The sequence below is a fragment of the Neofelis nebulosa genome, chromosome 8, assembly GCF_028018385.1.
Source record: "Neofelis nebulosa isolate mNeoNeb1 chromosome 8, mNeoNeb1.pri, whole genome shotgun sequence".
Lineage (NCBI taxonomy): Eukaryota > Metazoa > Chordata > Mammalia > Carnivora > Felidae > Neofelis > Neofelis nebulosa.
In genome coordinates this window covers 50,174,804-50,188,641 of record NC_080789.1, presented here as the reverse complement: position 1 = coordinate 50,188,641, position 13,838 = coordinate 50,174,804, and the positions used below count along the sequence as shown (strand labels likewise).

General features: G+C 39.4%; 1 protein-coding gene across 1 annotated transcript in view; it reads right to left on the bottom strand.

The window, feature by feature from the left end:
• GRIP1 (glutamate receptor interacting protein 1) overlaps nt 1-13,838 on the bottom strand; it is a 684,772-nt gene that overhangs the window by 649,301 nt on the left and 21,633 nt on the right. The gene's annotated exons all lie outside the window — the stretch shown is intronic.

Below are 13,838 nucleotides of genomic sequence, written 5' to 3'. Positions count from 1 at the left end.
AAAAGATGGACAGAAATTGTCATTTGACAATACACTGTGACAAAGCCTGGTATAAATGACTTTTCTTCATGTAAAATTTTCATAAAAATCATTTAGTATTTAAGTATTTATGGACGGTACCGAATTCCACTCCACCCCTGGAACCGGAGACTTGGGTTGGCTAAGTGACTTGCCCAAAGGCTTGTAATTATTTAGCCTGGACTACGGTGAAAAATTTAGAAGCCAACTTTACACTTCTACTTTCTCGTTCTGTCGCAGTAACCATCATGATGAGTGTTCTCTCCCGCTTTCCTTATATTCTACTAAAGGAGTATAATCACAATAATAGAGAATAAAGATGTCAGCGCTTTTGTACCTTCGCAGCACTCGGCTGCAGCATCATAATTAAATCTCTTTCATAAACTGATGGCCTCTGAATCCACACCCTCCAATCCAAGGCCTCTATCTAGTCCAAGGCTCCCAGTAACGTTTCTACTTATCACTTCAAGCCCTGAAGCCTTCACTCCTCTCAACAAGATATCCAAGTTATCTCCCTACCACCTCCTCCCATATTCTTCCAAACTCCACAGAAATATGAATCCAAAGATATTAATGCACAAAATAAACATTATATCTATTTCTGGAGGCATGAAAACCCTGCAGTCTTTGACAAGCATGTAAGCCAGTATGGTTTGGGGGCTATGAGCACATAGTTAAATACTGTACCAATGTTCTATGAATAAGAATAAAATACTCTAATGCTGATGCTATACCAAATAATCTGCTTTTGGAGATTCGGAAGCCAATTCTTGCAGTGCCTGGAGGGCATTACTTTGAACATCGATTCTCTCCATACATCGCTGCAGAAAGAAAATATGATTATTTGAGCTCTTGGATACTGAATAAATGGAACTTTATGGCATTGTGACAAAGAGGAATTATGATGTTCTTCATATGAAGCAAAAGCAGATATAAAGAAAATGAGCTATATTCCAAACAAAAAAAAAGTTAAATATATTTTAGATATTTATCATTTATTTATGTATAAAAACTAAATCTAGGCCCTAAATCATTAAAGTATAATTGTATTTATCATGGGTTATGACCAGAAAAGTTTAGTCAAACTTTTGTTCTCAAACAAAATGCTAAGATTATAAATTTGATTTCATATTCTATTTCAGCATGGCAGTGGGATATTGACCTGATCTAGATTGCTAAATATTAGGTCATCTACAAATTCACACAGGTTTTTCTTTAAATAACTTTCAAAGAGGGGATTTAATATTACTAAAGCTACTTTAAAGTGTGTACTATCCTAAATATACTGAAACTGGCAAAAGCCACTTATCAACTTTAAATACATAAGTTGATGAGAAACATAAACTCATCAATACAATTCACATTGGCCATCTTGTATCTGTCTGTAACTGTTGCCTGACTACCCAGTACTAACCTAGCTAATGAAAGACTAACCAATGACCTTTTAAAATCTTCTTACATTGTTTTAAAAGCAGAAAGACTTCCGGAGCACCTGGGTGACTCAGTTGGTTAAGTATCCGACTTCAGCTCAGGTCATGATCTCATGGTTCGTGAGTTTGAGCCCCACATCAGGCTCTCTGCTGTCAGCATGGAGCCTGCTTGGGATTCTTTCTCTCCCTCCCTCTGTCCCTCTCCCACCCTTACTCTCCCTCAAAATAAATAAATAAACTTTAAAAAATAATAAAATAAAAGCAGAAGGATTTCTAAGGAGAGTCACTACAAAAGGCTAACATGGAGACAGGGAAGAAATCGAGCAGAGGGACTGACAGAAGCAAATATAAGGACATGGGGAGAAACTCCTGAAGGTTTTCCAGACCATTCTTGTGATCCAGTTCCCTTCCCACTTTCACATTCCATGAGACATCTCTGAGTCCTTATAATAAATTCTCTGTCTTTTTTAGATTTAATTTCCAGTTGGTGTCTGTGGCTTGGAATAAATATCTTTAACTATTAAAAGAGTATGCTCCCTCCTTAGAATTTCACAATGTACATTAATATAAAGCATCAGAGAACTCTGCAGTATTTGTGAAACTTAGTACACCCATAAAACTTTTTTTCATCATTATCTACTAACAACCTTCAAGCCAGTGCCTCACAGAACCTATTTTGAAAAACAATGATGTATATCTATATTAGTATAAACTTATACAGTATGTTTTCTCAACCAAGGCATTTCAAACTTAATCTCAAAATACGGTTGTGAAAGGGAAGGTTTGAGGAAGAAATCCCAGAAATAATATCACACAGGCAACTACCCATCCCATCTTAGCAAAGGCAAATTCTGTACAAATCAAAAGGGCATTCCCCCCCCACCTCAGAATTAGTTCAATTACCACAAATACACATTTTACCTTAGACGATCCACTATTGACTTTTAAAAATATGATGATCAATGCCTTAATGTAGCATGGCTCTACACTTGCTATGAGTCAATACCACACACATATCCTGAAGTCCTAAGCAAGGCCTTAATATGCACAACCCCAAATCTCTATAAATACATAACAAGAAAAAGCCACAAACCACATATGCACATATACACTCTTGGCATTTATTCCCAAAAATAATTTTAAAATGAAAACTAGAAGTCCTGAAAATTTAAAGTTATAAACAACCGTACTGAAAATCAAGAATTAGGTAAGATTTATATTTGGGATGAGTGGAATACTATATTTTTTTTTAACTGTTTGGGAAGTTTCCCAAAGCACAACTCCAATTCAATTATTGCTTAAACATCACGTTTATTCTCAGACATCTGAAAAACATGTTGAGACACAAGAAAGCAGGCCCTGGTCTTTTTTTTACATGTTCCATTCTACCAGACATGGGCAGGAGAAAAAAATAATAAATTCTAAATAGTGACTTTTCTATTAACAGCATATAAAACAAAAATAAATTTGTTTCAGACAGGATAAAAGGCAGTCAGGCTGCTGCACAGTCAGTAGGAATTTGAGTTCTAACACTGGAAAAGAATTCCGCACAGCTGGGCTCTCTAACTCTGCCTAAACTACAGCCAACATGGGCGCCGGGCAAAAGTCAATTAAAGCCGATGGCTCCAACTCCAAAAAAGCACTGCAACACTGACTGGTTCTGGACCAATAGGAGGAATTCAAAGGAGTCTCATAATGCTTATTATTATTTCAAGAAGATAGCTATCCAGAACCCTAGGAGCGTGAAACATTATGGAGAAACTTCTTTCCAGATAATTGAAGGCTTGCTCTTTCAAGCACTAAAACATCTTCCCAATTCTCCAAAGGATCCTTCTAGAATGCACTGCACACTTTGAGGCCTTCTAAACTTGAGTGTTGAAAACCTGAACTTTGAACTCCTAGAGACTCACTATTAACTCCTAGAGACTCACTATGAACACCAATTAATATCAACGGCCTCTGGTATAAAAGGATGTTTTCATTTATGCCACTTGGATCCTGGTTGTGGTATATTTTAGGTTTATGTTTGCTTTCATGAAGCTTCTCTCTTCAGCTATTTGTTTCTTCCTACTCTCAAGCTGTTTGCCCCGTGGAACCTCTTCTCCCTGCCTCCTTCTAACAGACAGCCTCTTGCACTGCTCTAACTTTAGAAACCAACATTTCAGGTAAGAGCAAATAGGCCAACTCAAGGCCCGGGTTACAATCCATGATTTTCATGGCATCTGTGAGCATTTTTTGCATGCTCTCTGGTTACTAGCCAAGTTCCAGATGCCTGCAAGGTAATTACAGTCCATGTGGATTCTATCCCACACACTGTCCATCTCCAGAAAGGTATAATGCATGAGCTCCAGTAGCACATGGCCAGTCCCTGCTTCAACAAGTTGAAATAATCCTTGACTCAATATAACTAGAGAAAGCATCTGCCTCAACCTCGGACACAAAATCTACCCTGTCTAACTTCTGTTCCTTAGTCTGTCAATAAGATTTTCAAAAGACCTTCCTGAGCCTTGCCCTAGGCTCCATTTCACATAGTCATAAATCCCTGTTTCACCCACTATTGTGGAAACAAGTCACCATCCCTGTAAGGGAACAGACAATTTGCATAAAGAACTCTTTGTAATGCAATTCTGATGTCCCTTCACAGGACCCCCAGCAGTTCTCAGCCCACCAGTCATTCTCATGTTTAAAGGGAAGGTAAGAAATGTCAGCCCCGTCAACCTCACTTACTGCCTGGATGACCCTGAGCAGGTAACTCACCCACTCCATCCCTATTCATACTATTGTATGTATTGTATGTATTCAGATGTGAAATGGAGACACCAAACTGACAGAGTTTATGAAAGACCTGAATGAGGGACACCTGGGTGTCTCATCGGTTGAGCATCCGACTTCGGCTCAGGTCATGATCTCACGGCCCGTGAGTTTGAGCCCTGCGTCGGGCTCTGTGCTGACAGCTCAGAGCTTGGAGCCTGCTTCTCTGCCCTTTCCCCATCCCCACTCATGCTCTGTCTCTCTCTCAAAAATAAACATTAAAAAAATTGTTTTAATAATAATAAAGAATAATAAATAAAAGACCTGAATGAGATAATGTCCAGAGAGATGTGGCACTCAAAATGTGTTCAATAGGGGTGCCTGGGTGGCTCAGTCGGTTAAGTGTCCAACTCAATTTTGGCTCGGGTCATGATCTCATGGTTTGTGAGTTCGAGCCCTGCCTCAGGCTCTGCACCGATGGTGCAGAGCCTGGCTGGGATTCTCTCTCTCTCTCCCTCTCTCTCTGCCTCTCCCCTGCTTGCATGCTCTCTCTCAAAATAAACAAACAATGTTTTTTAAGTGTGTTCAATAAAGGTTGTTGGTCACTGTGATGATTAATTTTGCATGTCAGCTTCGCTTGGCCATGGTGCCCAGATATTCAGTCAAACGTTATTCTGGATGTTTCTGTAAGTTGTTTCTTCGGCTGAGAAAACAATAAATTATTGGATTTGAAGTAAAGCAGATTGCCCTCAATAATGTGCACGGGCCTCATCCAAGCAGTTGAAGATCTTACGACAACAAAGACTGACCTCCCAGCAGGCAAGAGGAAGTTCTGCCAGCAGACCTCCCCGAGCCTCTAGCCTGCCAGACAACATTGGACTCACCATGCCTCCAAAATTTCACAACCCAGTTCCTTAAAATCTCTCCCTCACCCCACCTAATCAGTCTCTCTCTCTCTCTTTCTCTCTCTCTCTCTCTCTCTCTCTATATATATATATATATATATATATCTCCCTGCCTCCCTCTCTCTCTCTTTCTCTTTCTCCTTCTCCATACATATATGGAAAACCCTGACTAATAATACAGTTACTATTATAATTATTTATAACCACCATCATTATTATGCTATTAAATCAAATACACTGGACATCCTCTAATTTCAGCTACAAAGGAGCTAGGAAGAAAAGCATCATGTCCTCAAACTTCTTCAAATCAAGAAAGGATAGGATAATCCTCAGCAAAACCAGATCTCTAAATATGTGTCCCAGAGTAGTTCACCTAGTATACAAGTGTATCTTGGTACCGAAACATCACTTTAAACCCACTTGCAAGTGAAGGTGACAACTTTACCGTTTCTCTTTTTTATAAGAAATTTTACAGAAGAAAAGCCACGGCAAAAGATCTTCAATTAGTAAATTGTTTCATATGCTTTACTATTGTATTTATGTTACACTGTAAGCCCCTTAAGAGCACATACAATGCCTGCATCTTTCTAGCAAAACAACAGTAATGTTAACAACATGATTATTCACTTAGTGCCTACTGATTTTGTAGACAAAGGCTTCTATGACCTATGTTTTGCTCATATAACTATCATAAAATGAAACCCCTTTGTCTATGAAAGGTTATAAACTTCTTTGAAGTATGAAATTTTTCACAATCTCCTTTTACATTTTTTCTTTAGCAGAGGGTCAGAGGATTTCCCAAAACCCTGTAATTTCATTCTATTTCAACTCACAGCATAAAAATATCTTCATTCCTCTGCCAGGCATTTTATTTCTTTACTTGTTCATTTCTCATAGTTGTGTGTCCTAAATTGCCTGTCTCCTATATGGTTTTTGGCTTTAAATACCTCTACTTCTTTAATCATCAGAAACACACGTCTGTGAGAGAGCAGGTTGCAAGAGCTTGGGGGTCCAGGACAGAGGCCAAGTTAATGGTGAGAACAATTAGGAAGGCACCAGGTTGGAAGACTCGAGGGACAGTTCTGATGGGCAGAGGTGTATCACGACTGTGAATCATAGGAGTGAGTGAAGCCAGAGAAATGGGGGCTGAGACAGAGCGAACATGGGGTTAGACTCTAAGTATGAGTAAGAAGGAAAGGGTCAGTGTCCAGGGGAATAACCTGGACAGGAACAGAATACATCTTTCGGCCAAGTTGCAAGGAAACAGTCAGGGAAGAGCCTCACGTGGGACAAATGGACTTGTCCACATGACAGCACAATTTGGAATGACAGAGGATCCCAGGGCAGAGCCATCTGCCTGCTGTCTTGGCTTTAAATGGCCTCACCAGTGTGGGTAGATAAAGGCTAGCAGGTGTGTGCTGTTCCCGGACAGAGGCCAAGGCTGGCTCTGCAGGTGCTGGTGACTGCAGCTGAGAGGGAGGTCCTCTGGGGAGCCCTTGCAGTTCCATTGCCATCATTGAAATTGATAAAGCATAGATTCTTCCTTTGGTTTTCATCCTCTTAAAAGCCAAGAATTACATATTCATTTTTATTCCATAGAGTTATCTTCTGGAGCCTGCAGCAAGGAGGGATAGCTAACCTCTGGAAAAAGTCCCAAAAGCTGCAACGAGAACATGGAAAGAATTGAAAATCTTCCCACTTTCCCTAACACTGTAATTGTTCAGTCCCCAAAAATCTTCTTTCTTTTCAGAGGATGAAAGTGATTCCAAGTGCTTAATCAAAAGCAAACTAAGGCACCTGGGGGGCTCAGGTCAGGATCTCACAGTTTGGTTCATGATTTTGAGTCCCACTTCAGGTGAGCTCGAGCCCTGCCTCCAGTGAGCACAAGCCCCACTTCAGGTGAGGTGTGTGTGTGTGTGTGTGTGTGTGTGTGTGCGCGTGCGTCTCTCTCTCTCTCTCTCTCTCTCTCTCTCTCTCTCTCTCTCTCGATCTCTCCCCCGCCCCCGCTCACTTGCTCCCTCTGTCTCTCAAAAAAAAAAAGGGGGCGGGGAGGCCACCTGGGTGGCCCAGTTGGTTGAGCATCCCACTCTTGATTTCATTTCAGGTCATGATCCCAGGATCGTGTGGAGCCTGCTTCAGATTCTCTCTCTCTCTCTCTCTCTCTCTCTCTCTCTCTCTCTCTCTCTCTCTTCCTCTGCCCCTTTTGCACACTCTCTCTAAAATAAAAACTAAAAAAAAAAAGCAAACTAGATCAGCCCCTCTTAAAGATACAACTAAAAGTACTGAGGCATAAAATCAGAGATTTTTGTTTGTTTACTCGAAGATCAAAACAGAAGGCCTAACCCAGAGCAAAAGGAGGAAGCAGGTGACATATGGCTTCCTGTCACCCAGCTCTTCTTCTATGGTGCCCCACCGCCATTTTCACCGTGGGGCCATCACCGTCTTACTCTCCCACCCTTTCCCCCAACAACCAAGAATCACGATGCTCTCTCCTTACTCTTATTCACGGTCAAACAGAACCCAGAAAAGAGTTTCTAAACTCACAAACATGCTACTGTGGGGCTGAGCCTGTTATTACTTAGACATGCCTGCCATATCTGCATTTCCAGAAGATAGAAAACTTGAAGTCTGAAAAAAAGCAAAGATAGAAGAATCTCTAATGTGGAATTTCAAACACTGAATAGATAAGCTATTTGGAGAGAATTCAAAGGCATTTCTCAGCCCGAAATGAAACAAGTTATTTAGGGCCCACTCCACCCACGGGTAAGACTGACCCTGTGAGAATCCTTTATAATAGAGCAATGAGTTTTAATCTTAAGGGATTTGCCTATAAATTCTGCATATTCAACTCTAAAAAAAACTGGAAATTTCCCCAAGAGCTATTTCAGTCAGTTCGTTCCTGAGGGGTTGTGGGGGGAGGGAGGGAGTGGGGGGGGGGACATTTCTTCCACCAGTTAAATATCTTTGCTGAAGGAAACCATGTTACATTCTTTTAAGGAATTTAATCCAAAGAACTTTTCTCCTAAATTGCACATGCAAATTGCTCCCATCTTGAGAGAACTAGGATTTGTAGACACTAAAGAAGTAAATCAGAAATTAAGCTGCTTGGATTTACCCCTGATCGATCTGGTATTATTCCCCAGGGAAACCACTCAACCATATTCTTGCTTACATTCACCTTCTATACAAAATTAGAGTGATTAAACATTTTTCTCATACAGATTTTCCTAAGCGGCTATACATTTCCCCTGAAAATCTTTGAAATAAGAAGCTACTGTGAAAATCTAGTAAAACTGTTGTCATAATCATAATGACTGTAAAATTCCCGTTGATTCCCAGGATGTGTTATGTATCACGACTGCTCTTTATCTCATTCCGCTGCGTGCAAAAGCTGACACTAGCTACTTCTAATTCTCCTCTAGTGACTGTCATAATGTTTCTGTGTTAGAATTTAAACAGATTCCAATCCAGAGTCATGTAATATATACTAGTCTACAGGAAAAAAAAATCAAATAAGTCAACAACAAAACCTATGCCCTAAGGACACATTTTCAAACACATTTTGCACTGTATTAATCCAGAAGGAGATGCTGAGTTGGTCAGCACCACAATAATTCTTTCTGAGTACTTACTAGGTGCTAAGTGTTTTATGTATGTTAGTTCATTTAATCCTCACAACAAGCAGGTGAGAAAGGTATCATTATTATCTCCATTTTAACCGGTAGGAAAACTGAGGCACAGAGGCATTAAAAGCCTTGCTTGTGATCATACAGCTAACAAATGACAGAGCCAGAACTTGAATGGAAGCAGACCATCTCCAGGGGCTGACTCTCAACCCCACCTTTGCTCTGCCAACGGAGGAAATCAAACAGCACAGAGGAGATGAGATTTAAAATCTTGTTGTTTCAGGGGAAAGAAAAAAATCAAGATGTGTCTACACGGGCAAGAGTGGGCCATTCTATTCTGCATGTGTCTGGATCTGGGGAGGGCTAAGTCTACACTGGGGAATCTGCATCTGAGGAAGCCAGTGTGAGACCCAACAGGACTGTAAGCATACCAAGGAATTAGTCTCAAGTTGCAACGCACGGATGTCCCTAAGTTAAAAAAAAAAAAGGGCAAAACGATGCCTATAGGGGCAGTGGGGCAGTCTAGACCACTCTGTTTGGAGGCTGGGCTTGCGCGTGTGAACCTCACACTAGCCGAGGGCTGGGACGGTGATCACCAACACCGTCCAGCGCTAGTGACAGCTTCCGGGGCTGTTGGCACATGGGTCACTGTCAAGACAGCAGTCAGACCTGCACCAATCACAGGCGTGACTGTGCTCACACTGGCCAGGCCTGAGTAGGTGAGCTCCTTAGAAGGCGGACGTTAACCTCACACACAGACAAAAAACTTTGCAATTCCAGGACACACACATTTTGATGTCTGAAGCACACCCCTGGGGTGAGGCTGTCTTTCCTAAGCTCTTCAGAGAGAAGAGCATTCCACAGAGAAGAGATGCAGGTAGGGGGCAGCTGCCATTTTGTTTTCTCATAAAACTGGGGAGAAAAAGCAACTTGTGCCCTCTCTAGTTGACCTCCACTTCCCAAATGAGTTCAGCCTCAAAATCAGAGCCAGGAACGCTTCACTTCCTGCCACACTCGAGAAGGGGCAGGCACATGAGCGGTACAGTGCAAGGAGCGGTGGCTGTGGAGAGAGGCTGTCTCCTCTGCATGCCACATGACTTAAGAAAATCCAAGGATGGAGTCTCCATGAGGGAGTCTCCATGATGGACTCTCAAGTGCAGAAACGATTCTGATAAATCCGATCTGCCAAGACTCCTAACCCGGCTTAACCCCCTAGCAAGGGTTTTTGCTTTACCACTAACTTTTACATCTGTCTGAATTTCATGCTAATTTTCATAATTTTGAGCCCCGAATCTTAAACCTTTCTGTATATTTACATAAGACATAATAAATTCTGATACAACCAAAATTCAGAGTTTTCTGACCTATATTCAAGATTGTAAGCTGTTACTGACATCTTTCATCAATTTAAATTAAATTTAAAATATCTTTATTTTTAATTCAAACCAATTTTCAAACACCAAGTATAAAAACAATTCCTAAACTTAAGGGAATCTATCCAAAACATTTCAAAACACAAACCAATTATAAAAAATAAATTTACACATAAGTATGGAACATAATTAAAGTTTACTTAGACCACCGTAGTGGGATCCTTCACTATAGGAAATAACATTTGAGTGGAAATGTAAATTCCCTCATCTCACTTTAAAAGAGGAAAAGGGAAAAACACACCATTATCCTAAACAGCCATTTTCAGAATTTTAATTATATTATCCCGCTCTTCATGGCATGTAAAATAAGAAGACTAAAGAATTACTAGGCTGTTAAATTTGCATTTACCTAATCAAATTGACATTGCATTGGACTTTTTGATCTGTTGAATGTAAGTTTTTATCTATTCAATACACAATTACCATTTACTACAGAAGTGCTTTAATGAAAGTAGCATCTTAAAGGCTTTAAACATATCAGTAAAACCAAAGATGTTTTAGGAGCTCAATAAAATCACAAATTCTGGTAGTTTTAATTAGATCTATTAAATTCCCATCATTGCTCAGACACGAGTTCCTCTTTTCCTATTTAAAAAGGATAGTGCAAACATATAATAAATTATGGCAATTAAGTTTCACATTTATTTTGCTAACTTAAAAAAACATATGTTTTTATTGTAGAAATATTGGGACATACTGAAAAATATTTTTCAGAATTCATACATAATCCAGTTATAAAATAACTGTTAATATTTCCATGTACCTCCTTTCAGGCCTTTCTATTTTTCACACCATTGAAGTCAATGCACTTATAATTTAATATCTTACTTTTTATACCTACTATCTCAAAATGTTATGGAATCCTCTTTTTAAAAAATATTTGGGGATGGGGCACCTGGGTGGCTCAGTCACTTAAACATCTGACTTTGGCTCAGGTCATGATCTCACGGTTCTTGAGTTTGAGCCCTGTGTCGGGCTCTGTGCTCACAGCTCAGAGCCTGGAGCCTGCTTCAGATTCTGTGTCTCCCTCTCTCTCTGCCCCTAACCCACTCGCATTCTGTCTCTCTCTCTCTCTGTTTCTCAAGAATAAATAAACATAAAAAAATCTTTTTAATTACATAAAAAAATAAAAATTATTTGGGGAAAAGACTCTCTTCACTGCTGTGACCTTGGCACTGAGACAATGCCTGGTACAGGATAGGCAATCAATGGTTATTTGTTGAATAAATTAATCAATACATGATTTATCCTCTCATTTATTACCCCATGACTGCAGTGCTATACATTTAGGTTGTTTCCCATTTTTCCCCATTATGGGTAATGCCATAGATGTTGGTGCACAAGTATTTTTGAGTATTTAGGATTATTTACTTGAGATCAAATTCCAGGAGTTGATTACGGACTGGGTCAAGGTTTATATAAACAATTTTCAGGCTTCTGCTATCATCAAATTGCTTTCTCCAAAGCAGCAACTTCGGAGTACCTGTTTCTGCAGTCCTTTTGAAAAAAGCTGTCCTGCCCTTACAATGAAAATAGTGATCTCATCATGGTTTCACTCGCAGGTCTTTGATTACTAATATTGACTATTTCTCCAAATATGTAGCAGACATTTGTACTTCCTACTCTCTGAGCTGTTTAGTCACATCACTTATCAGTGTACATATTCACTCTGTATTGCATGGGGAGCACACACTCTTCTATTCCCTGGGTGTGCCTTCTCTTTATTCTTCTTTTGGGGAAAAAGTTGGTTCTAGTAACTCTTTCTTATAAAATTCCAAGTATGTTGTCATGTTCACACACAGACACACACATACACACACAAATTTGGAAAGATTTTTAAAATATTGTTGCTTACGGGGCACCTGGGTGGTTCAGTTGGTTAAGCGTCCATCTTTGGCTCAGGTCATGATCTCGCAGTTTGTGGGTTCAAGACCCCTGTCGGGCTCTGCACTGACAGCTCAGAGCCTGGAGCCTGCTTCGGATTCTGTGTCTCCCTCTCTCTCTGCCCCTTCCCCACTCACTCTCTGTCTCTCAAAAATAAAATAAATATTTAAAAAAAATTTTAAATATTGTTGCTTATAACACAATATATACACATTATAGAAAAATTAAAAGGTATAAGCAAGAAGAAAATAAAAGTCCCAGATAAGCACTGTTCACATTTTAGTATATATCTTTCCAAGTTTTGCTGTGTGCTATATCATTTTTAAAAGAACATATGTGGGATCATATGTGCAAACTGTTTTGTAATCATTTTTTTACTTAACTCTATTTCATAAACAACTATATTTTATTTAAGTGGGGTTTTTTTTTTTTTGAGAGAGAGAGAGAGAGACAGCACATGAGTGCATGCAGGTGAGGGAGAGGCAGAGAGAGAGGGAGACAGAGGATCCGACGTGGGCTCTGCACTGACAGCAGAGAGCCCTATGGGGGTTCAAATTCACAAACCATGAGATCATAACCTGAGCTGAAGTCAGACACTTAACCGCTTAATCGACTAAGCCACCCAGGCTCTCTCATAAACAACTTTCCATACCTTCAAATAGCTTTTTATTATTACTATTATTATTATTAATGCCAACAGAATACTTTGGTAAGTAAGAGTGTGGACTTCAGTCACACACAGCTAAGAGTTCAAATGTTGCCTCCAAAATCCTAACTATGTTACAAGACATAACTTTGCTCATTGGTAAAATGAAGATAATAATACCTATTTCAGGTGAACTGTTGTTTAAATTAAATGAAATAATATAACTTACAAAGCACTTTAACAGTATGGTGATAACAGGTACTTAACAAGCATTTATCAAATTAATGAGGGATAGGTTAAAAGGTTATTTTCTTCTAATTTGCAGTTCTTTATTTTTGATATTTGGATTTGTACTTCTGTGTGTGTGTGTGTGTGTGTGTGTGTGTGAGAGAGAGAGAGAGAGAGAGAGAGAGAGAGAGAGAGAGACCTGTACTATGCCAACTGTTCACATCTTTTTCCTATTTCTATATGGGTGATTTTTTTCCCTTACTGCTTTCACTTAATTCATGCACTCATTCATTCATTCCTTCACTCAACAATGACTTATTAAAAAGTACTATGTGCCCATTTTATTAAGGATGGTAAACTTCTGCCTTTTACGTTGCAAATGTCTTGCCTCTGAATTTTGTTTATGGTAGGTTTTGGCATATAGAAATACTAAATTTTCATGCAACTCATTCCACTTTCTATTTTTTGTAACATGCTCAGAAATTCCTTTTCTACCCTAAGGGGATCCTTTATCATCTGGAGTGGAAAGAGAATAGAGCCTTGTTAAATAAGTCTTGGGCCTGAAATAAAGAAAAACAAAATAACTGGCTTAATGTAGAACTAGCTTTGTAAAATGCTCATTTTACACTATAATTTGTTTGTTAAAGGGCAGAGCTTATATTTGCGTTTCTGGCAACTAGCACAGCGTATGGTACATAGTAGGTTCTCAACAAATGCTGAATTTGCTCAGTTAGAGAGAAAAGAGCAATCAGTAAGGGCAAACTCAGTAACCAAACATCAAAACTGAAAGGGAAGCTTTTAATTAGAGTGACGCTGCGGTACTACACAAAAAACATCGAGAAAATTCAAAATCAAATATTCTACAGCACTGATATTCTTTTTTTTTTTTTTTTTTTATTTATTTTTGGGACAGAGAG